This window comes from Amblyomma americanum, chromosome 9 (assembly GCF_052857255.1).
Source record: "Amblyomma americanum isolate KBUSLIRL-KWMA chromosome 9, ASM5285725v1, whole genome shotgun sequence".
Lineage (NCBI taxonomy): Eukaryota > Metazoa > Arthropoda > Arachnida > Ixodida > Ixodidae > Amblyomma > Amblyomma americanum.
Window position 1 is genome coordinate 102123699 of NC_135505.1, and position 7648 is coordinate 102131346.

The following is a 7648-nucleotide window of genomic DNA, read 5'->3' on the forward strand; positions in this document are numbered from 1 at the left end:
AATCCGCCTTGTCGGTGCAATAAACAAAAAAAAGCAAAGCGTACGCACCGCCATCACTAAAATCTTGGTATACAAGCAAAACTACGCCAGCTACGCTTTTAATTTTATTTAAAAAAGATTAACAGAGCATAAATTACAACCACGAAATTCTCATTTTTTTATTTGCCTCCCTTCTCTGAAGACAAATTGCCGTTCGTTGAGTTTCGGTAGCTCTATGATTTCGGCAGTCGAACTGACACTCAGGCAAGCCTTTTCAACGGCGCGCTATTTAAACTGGCCAGTTTCAACATGTGTGCGTATGAGCATAGCCTCCTCTATTTTTCTAATAGAGGAGGCTACGGTATGAGTCTCGCTGTGGGTCCTTCGTCGACGACGCAGTTAAAGCAGCATAGCTTTATCGAGGAGAGTTATATGCAGTATTGTGCGTTTTTATCGTGAAGAGTTTCAAAAATTTCCCCGCCTCAACCGCTGGCTCATTTGCGGTGAAAATGCACACAGAGTTTGCATATTATGGTAACTTTTGTATCGTAGCAAGTTTGACAACGGTACTTACCGAGTTGAGTCGTGCATGATGCGAAAACGTAATTGTCTACGTATAGATCGACGAACCAAAACCCACAGACGACGTTTTTTTCCCTCAAGGGTGGCAGTGGCGTCATCTGCTTTCGGCAGTGGAAAGCGTCGCGACAAGGCCGCCGAGACGAGCGTTGCAAACAATATTCTTTGAAAGGTAAAGCCTCGTGAAATCAGTTGTTCTGATATTTTTTCCGCTCAATTAGCCGAATATGTTGTAAGCGCTTCAGTTGAATCAGACGAAACGGCCGGAACGGCATATTCAAAACCCCGCGCTTCTTACAACGCTCGCCTCGGCGGCCTTGTCGTGACGCTTTCAACTGCCGAAAACAAAACAGATGGCGCCACTGCCGCCATTCAGCGAGTGCAAAAACAGCATCGGACCTGAAAAGATTTTTGACAACGGCCTGGGTAGCGCATTGCTGTTTGAGGCCCGTGCCGGAGCGCTGCGAACACTGGTGTACCGCCGTCACTTCGACGCAACACCAGAAGCACAGGCAGCAATATGCCGAGCGTGTGGCGACGCGGAGGAAACCATCGAGCACCTGGTGATGTCGTGCCAGAGACTCCATCCAATGCCGACAGAGGGCACCACATTCCCACAGGCGCTCGGGTTTCACGGTCCTGCAGTGGACGACGAAGGAGACAGCTCCAAGGTCAAGAGCGAGGGGGTGCTGCGAACCAAGCGTCAACTCTTTGGTGGAGCACTGTGTTTAAAAGCGCGAAGCCGCAGTGGCCGCAGAGTCGGAAGTGAACGAGGTCGACGAGCGAACCCTTCCCATCCACCTCCTGACTTTAACCTTTGCGTGTTTTTTTTCTTCTTTTTCCATTTTTTGTGCGTTTTATCTTTATTTCTCTCCTTGTGTGCTTCCATCTTCTTGTTATTTTTTTGTTTTTTTTTGGCCGGGTGCCCAACCTAGTGGTGCCCACCCGTTACAAACGGCAAGGCCTCAAGTATCTATCTATTTATCTAGCGAAAAACGTCGTCTGCGGGTTTTGGTTCGCCGATCTCTACGTAGACGATTACGTTTTCGCATCATGCACGGCTCAACTAAGCAGGTACCGTTGTCAAACTTGCTACAATACAAAAGTTACCATAATACGCAAGCTCTGTGTGCAGTTTCATAGCAAATGAGGCAGCGGTTGAGGCGGGGAAACTTTTGAAAGTCTTCACGATAAAAACGCACAATAATAAGTATGAAGGGTATCAGTGTTCACAGACATGTGCAAATTTCTTGTATGCTATACATACCTCATGATTTCATTGCATGCTTCCTTTTCTGCGAGCATTAAAATTCCAATAAGGAAGGATGTGAGGCAGATGGGAGACACGTACGATCTCCCAAATGTTGTTCACCGCTCCTGTTTACAGGAGTTCACTGTAACAGGAGGAATTCAGAGACCTGGGTTGGGAATTCGGGATATGAGTTAATTGAGGATACCTCATTAATCTGCGCTGCTAAGCATGATCAAGTTTCAGCTCCCTTCCAACGCTTAATTTCACTTCATACATTAATTTCGGAGGAGATACGTACAGGATGGCCGAGCTGCTCTTCTTGGAAGCTGTGGAGACAAATTTTTGAGGTAGTCGGCAACACCGGTGCACCCATTGCTCACGGAAATCAGCGCCTTTATGTGACGTGCAGCTGGTATACGTACGTATAGCTTTCTCGTATATGCAATATTTTATCATGCAGTACTTAGTGCGCAACATATATGCTTTCCTTTGGCTGCAGACAACGTGCAGGTTTGGATGAATGCACCGGCAGCCCCCGTCCCACCTACCACCGAGCCCGGGGAGTTGTGGCCTCGGGCCAAAGTTCTGTTCCTGATTGAAGAAAATAAATGTCAAATCAGACCCTTCTAAACGCCTAAAAACTAAAAGACAACTCTGGGAAAATTTGGCAGATTTGGTGAATTCAAAATTCGGATGCCATTTGACCCATTCGCAAATTGAGAACAAGTGGCGGGGTCTGGAGAGAAAATATAAAATGGTGCGACACCGTGTCGCACCGCTCTTCTGAGATCATGTTCTGTGCATACAAGTGACACTTACTCTTCAAAGTCACATGTTCTCCAGTCCGCCCCTGATTGGCTATTATATATATAATAACTAATCAGGGGCAGACCGGAGAACATGTGACTTTGAAAGAGTAAGTATCACTTGTACATAATAGCCAATCACGGGCGGACCGGAGAACATGTGACTTTGAAGAGTAAGTATCACTTGTATGCACAGAACATGATCTCAGAAGAGTGAATTTCTACTGAATGGAAAACTTGTTATGTTTTTCTGATTATGCATTTGTGACTTTTGCCTCTGAAGCAGTTTAGTCATTCCACAAACCTGTGAAGAATGTTGCGGCATTTTTTACTTTTTCGGTCCGGGTAGATTGTGTGACAGAATAATTAACTGGCAATTTTGGACATCTCTTGTCTAAGGGATGTAATTCCTGTTGTAATTTTAGGGTGTTATATATTGCACAGCAACATTTGGGTGCAATTGACCGTCTTTTTGTCAACTGCATACTGCTGCTGAGAGGCATATGAACCCGGACTTTGTGCTCATGACAACAGCTTTCCTGCTGGGCAATTCTAATGGGCATTATGCATGCCTTGGTTATAGGTTAGCTGTACATGTGTCTTGTCTCGATGAATAGATATGTCAAGCTTCATGCATGAAATAGTGCGTTTGCAAAGAGCTGCACACATATTAAGTGATGTCATGATATATACGTGTCAAATGGATCCTAAATTTTTTTGTTATGCTCCAAGCTGACTTTTGCTGTCAGCAGAATTATATGCACGAAATTAAATGACTAAATGAATGACAGTGCCCTCTGTGTAGGGATTACACATATGCGCTACAAAGTCTCTGTTCTTTAGTGCAAGGAATGCATAATGATGTTGCATTATTTTGCCACCAGCAGCCAGGCTGAACCTGCAGCCAGCCCCGAGCCTGGCCCCAACAGGGTAACTGCCACTGCGAGCCCAATTCCTGGCAGCTCGCAACCGAGCACGAGCAGGGGCAGCACTACTGCTGGGGACTCGCAGCCCCCGAGCCCTATCCGTGCTGCCAAGCCCCCTGCAACAGCAACCAGGCCCAGCCAGGAAGAGGCCGTGGACAGATACCTCTCGTGCAGTGCTCGAGAGTGCCGTGGCCGAAGCTAACAGACAGCAGCGGCACAGGGAGCATGGCTCTTGAAGAGAGGAAGGTTGCTGCTGGATAGAGGAGGACTGCAACTCTTGAGCGGGTGGCTGCAGCACTTGAACGGCAGGCGCTCGTCTCACTCTATTCACCGATACGTGCCCCAGATCATTCCCCAATCCGTTCTCCAATCCACTCTCCGAGCCCTCCTTTCTATAATGCTTAGTTTTAGTGTTTCGTTTTTTGTCAAGTCAGCACTTATTTTTATAATGTTCATTCATAATTGTTTTTATATGTTTGTGTTGAGTTCCATATATTTCCGCTAAGTTGCTATGTATGTGTGTGTGTGTACACTCATACACATGCAAATTCATCTCGTTATTGATTGCACTTCATATTATGTACATACTTTAAAAAATTTTACAACCTTCTAATAAGATTCGTGTGTTTCATGTAATGTACATTCTGATCACTTGTTTCTGTGTGTACTGATAATAAATTGGATGGCAATAACATTTCCAGAGCATTCTTGTCTAAATTTCTCTAGCATATACACCATATCCTTCCAGCAGTTTGGCTTGCATACTCGTCATTATTTACTGTTCAGGGGACACAATGCCCATTTGAACATGTTGTCAGCCATCTTATGGTGACTAAAGCTAACACACATCAGTGGCTGGCCATTGAAGAAAGATTGCTGCTGGCTAGAGGAGGAGTGCAGCACTTAATTGGTTGGCTGCAGCACTTGAGAGATGGACCTCCTCCTCACATCATTCGCCAAGCCTCCTAACTAATGCATAGTTTTTAATGTTTTCTTTTATTCTGTCTAGTCAGCAGTTGACATTTTTTATAACTTTCATTAATTAATTGCTTCTGTATGTTTCATTCTGTTCAGTTCCATATATTTCCACTAATTGGCTGCATGTGCATGTGTATACGCACAGTTGTAAATTCTTCTCTTATCCTCTATTACATTTCAATATGTGCGTACTTTAAATAATCCTAATGCTTCATCGTTCCATACATTCTACAACCATATGTAATAAGATCTCGGTGTTTCGTTGAATATACATTCTGATTACTTGTACAGCATAACTGTGTAAAATTTCTCTACTGCACACCCTCATCCAGCAGCTTAGCTTACATACTGCCTCTTGTCATTTACTGCTCAGGGGGCAGTATGCAGGCATATATGAAGAGAAAACTGGAAGGCTACTCTGCATGATTTACGAAGAAAAATTTATTTCACAAACATCACACATGAACATCATTTTGTGTACCAATATCCCTTGCTACATTAAGCAGTCTATGCAGGTGACAGGCATATACTCCAAGAGCTAAGAAAAACAGAAGGAGTTAACCTACACTAAAATCCTGCAGGACCACACAGCTAGGTTTGCCTATAGTGAGAACACGGAGCTTGAGACATAGCACCAACAAGACCAACAACAAAGTGTTGCAATATACACAACTTATATGAGAAACTTATGCAGCTCACATTCAAACTCTTACCATCGGTTAATGATATACTCCCTCATTAAGGGCAGGCCACAGGTGTTAGTGGAGTATGGTTAATAATTAGGCAAAGTTTTTTTTGTTAAATTTAAGCACTATTTATACAATTTATTACGTGAAAAATCATGAGATTCAGCTAAAAAATTTTGTTAGTTCACGGTTCAGGAACACCATCACCAAACAACAGAAATGGCTGCCAATTCAACAACAAGCAGTTCTGAGCAGGAGCTAGCAGATCCCACTTCAGAACCAGAAGTTCCCAGTAGGGCCAGAAGATGAGCTCAGCACAAAACCAGCTGCCCTGTTAGGACCATATATATACTAAAAGAAAACCTATTCCTTCTGGGACAAATAAAACCACAGAAAACAGCAATTCCCATTTGCAAATCAACACCTGGGATATTATTGTGATGAGGTAAAACCATATCATTTGATATAAGAAAGGACGGTCACAGCTATTTAATTAAAGCACTTTTGCAATTAACAGTATACACAATTCTTCACTACATCACCTGTCTGCAATGTACATATAACAAACATTTCAATGTAAAAAAACTGAGAAATTGCTTGCAAATACAAAAGTACAGAAATGAACAGGACAATAAAAACTGTTGGCAAAAAATCTCGGAAGACCACTCCATTAAGAAAGGATAGAAATGGCTGCAGGTCAATCATCGTACGTGCCAATTGCGTTGCTTAATTTATAGTCCCAACAGGCAACATATATAACATATATATAACATATATAACAACAGGCATAACATATTGTTGCTGAAAGCAAATAATTTAATTTCTCTGCTTTCAGCCTTAACTATATATCTTTAAATGTAATGGAGTGATGGAAGCTCACACTAAAAATAAATGAAAGCTTGCAGCTAGGTATACATGGGAGGCATATATACCGCACGATTAAAGGCTCTGAGCCACGCTGTCGCGCAAAGTTCCTGCCGAAAAAGCATTCTCTTCCTCGTCGTCTGCAGGCTCGGTTGGCGACACATTGGTTCCGCTGTCCACCTCCTCCAAGATTTCCATTGCGTCGCCGCACCTCCTTGCCTTGTTGTGCAGCACGCAAGCTGCCAGCACGATGTGCACCGCCTGGCGCCTTATCCTGGCGACGTCGATGTAGAGGAGCCGCTGAAATCGCGCCTTCAGCAGGCCGAAGCTGCCCTCCACAACAACGCGCTGCCGACTGTGCGCATTGTTGAATGCCGCCATCCAAGGCTGCCAGTTGGTCGTGGAGTGGCGGTACGGGGGCAGCAGCCACGGCAGCAACGGATACGCAGCGTCTCCCAAAAGATATCCTCCTGCGCGAATTAATTAATTCAGATATGTAAGAAATAAAAATTAACGAATACTTCTTGCGTATATGGCCGACCGTAGCACATGTAGATATTTGTAAACTCGTTATTTCGAGCCGCTATCTATGCGAATTGCTCACAGACCAGCTTGGTTAAAGCTAGCGGAAACGATCGAGACGATTAATCGATATCTTAATTCAATTGCATATATATATATATATGCGCGCACCGCTTTCAGTTTTCTGAACTCTCTTCCGCTTCCGCGCGCATCATGCGTGTATTAAACACGCATTAGTGATGCAACAATAAGAAGTTCTTTAAGTCACCTTCGCGTTTAGATTCTCCATCTTTGAAGCGGAAGCTCTCGCGGAGAACTCTGGAGTCGTGCGCGCTGCCGGGGAAGCTAGCCGACGAAGAGGTCTGTGAAAACCGTGTCAGCGTTGCAGACCCCTGGAGTATGATGGAATGAAACTTTTTTCTGTTATAGTAACTTTCCTCCTACTCCGAGGGTCGAGCAATGCGGACATGGCATCCATCGATGGCCCCGATGACATCCGGCAGCACTCGTCCGCGACGGCCGAGCTGGCAGAACGCCATCTTGCTGCGCTGTCGCTCGTCGCGGTCCGGCCAGCATATCATCTCTCTCTCTCACTTATCGAGAGCAAGAAATCTGCTATCCGACATATTGCAGCGTGGACCGTCGACTCACTCACGTCGAATTTGTCGGCAGTCTAGTACATCGTGGTTTGAGTACCGATGTACGTCAGGGCAATGAGCATCGTCTTTTGGGCAGATGTCTGGCGCCGTCCTCGACATCCCTCCGGGTAGAAGGCAGATGCCTCAAATTCGCCAGTGCGATCTGAGCACAAGTTTCTCGAAATACGAAACAGTTTCCTGAATTCAAATACTCGCTCAACACAGAGTGGGACCCTGTGACGGTCTTGCATCTCAACATGCGCCGCCAGCAGAAGCACGACAGACTCGTCGTCGTCATCATCTTCGCTGTCAACGGGCTCACTCCTGTCAACAGCATCGGTGAGAGCAGCAAAAGCAGCTGCCTCTTCGCTCGACATGATGAGAGTGATCAGCAGACGACGCAGCAGACGACGCGGAC